Below are 1,648 nucleotides of genomic sequence, written 5' to 3'. Positions count from 1 at the left end.
GAGCCAGGCCTTGGAGGGAGCAGTAGCAGTCTCAGGTCTCCTCATATCTGAGATTCCAATGGGCGCTGCTCACATTCAGGAGCGATTAAGAGTAGTTTTTTAAATTTTTATTTTTATTTATTTTTTCTTATCAAATAGCTCCTTGTTCTAAAGGCCAACTAAAGGCTTTAAAGGCTTATGTTTCTAACTCAGCCAGGTAGAAGAAAGAAGTTAAATGCATATGGTCAATGACAGCTGTCACATCTGAGGATGCCATTTTTGACTTTACATTTTTCTTGCCTCCACTTTCCTGAGTTCCTTGTTTCGGAGCCCATTGTCCCGTTTCTCTTTCTCTGCCCCATAAAGCATACAGCTGTGTCACTATCGCAGACTTCTCTTCTTCTCTCAGATGACTTACTTCAAGCTTCAAGAGGCTTCTTTCCCCACTTGGGTGAAAAGAAATCAGTATTCTTATCTCTAAGTTGTAGCTCCAAACTTTCTGAGTTCCCTTTACCTATATATTGTAGAAACATATATCATAACAATCTCTGTATGTCACCGTTGTTATGGTTAGCTGCTATCAAATCAGCCTCCAACTCCTGAAGATCCCGTGTACAACGAAACTAAAGACTGCCCAGTCCTGTGGCATCTGCCCGATAGTTTGGGGGTTGCACTGTAGTGATACGTTGTATTTTCATGGACTGGTTCTTGGAGGACTGAGCCACCTGACCTTTCTCACTAGTCTTACTCTGTAGCCTTTGTTGAAATCATTCAGTATCATAGCAACGCTCCATGATAGATAGGTGTTTGGGACACTTGAGGTGCCATTGGTCTAAAGTCCACCCACATTCTCCCGCATTAAAGGTATCACAGATAGAATTGTCTTCCCCAAAAGTCTCCCTTGACTGGGCCGTCATGATTCTCAGTGGCTTGGCAGTCATGTAATGATGTAATCATTCCCTCGCACAATGTGCCTCACTAGTTATAGTTATAAGGGGATCAGGGTGAGATGTAACGCCCTCACAAGTGTCACAGCTCTGATTTAATATAAGGAGGGGAGTTTCCCTGGAGAGGGACATTGGCCGTTTTTTCACCAGGGGAGAGAGGAAAGAAGCAAGTGGAGAAGACAGACCTCCTTACCACCCAGAAAGAAGAATCAGGAGTCTGGTATGACCTTTGAACCCAGCATCCTTCCAAGAAGAACCTCCTAGAAGACCAGAACACATAGAGATCTCCCAAGAATGCTGGGCCCACGAGAAGCAGCATTCCCTAAAGACCCTAGAGTAAGGTGACCAGATTTAAAGCGGGACACCATTGACCCAGAGGGGGGGTTGTTCTTGATTAAAAATTTGGTCTATTATGGACCAACCAAATAGACCATTCCCTAGCTTGTTCATTCTTTCCAAAAGTCGGGGCTTTTTAAAAACACCCAAAAGCCGGACGTCTGGTCACCTTACCCTAGAGTCAGTGATTGAAGTTCAGACTTGTAGAGTCCTAATTGGTGAGAACCTAATTTGGTGAAGCCATCCTCCATTTGTTAGCGCTGCGTTGGATGACTAACCCAGAGGGCAAGGAAGCTACTGATGGACCACCAATGCCAAAGTCTCATTCATTTTCCCTCAAGTAAATATTTTTTATTATTATTAAATAATTTTATTGGGGGCTTTTA

This window comes from Echinops telfairi, unplaced genomic scaffold, assembly GCF_000313985.2.
Source record: "Echinops telfairi isolate 266 unplaced genomic scaffold, ASM31398v2 ScPeMD7_2;HRSCAF=8, whole genome shotgun sequence".
NCBI lineage: Eukaryota > Metazoa > Chordata > Mammalia > Afrosoricida > Tenrecidae > Echinops > Echinops telfairi.
Note: the sequence above shows the minus strand (reverse complement) of the source record.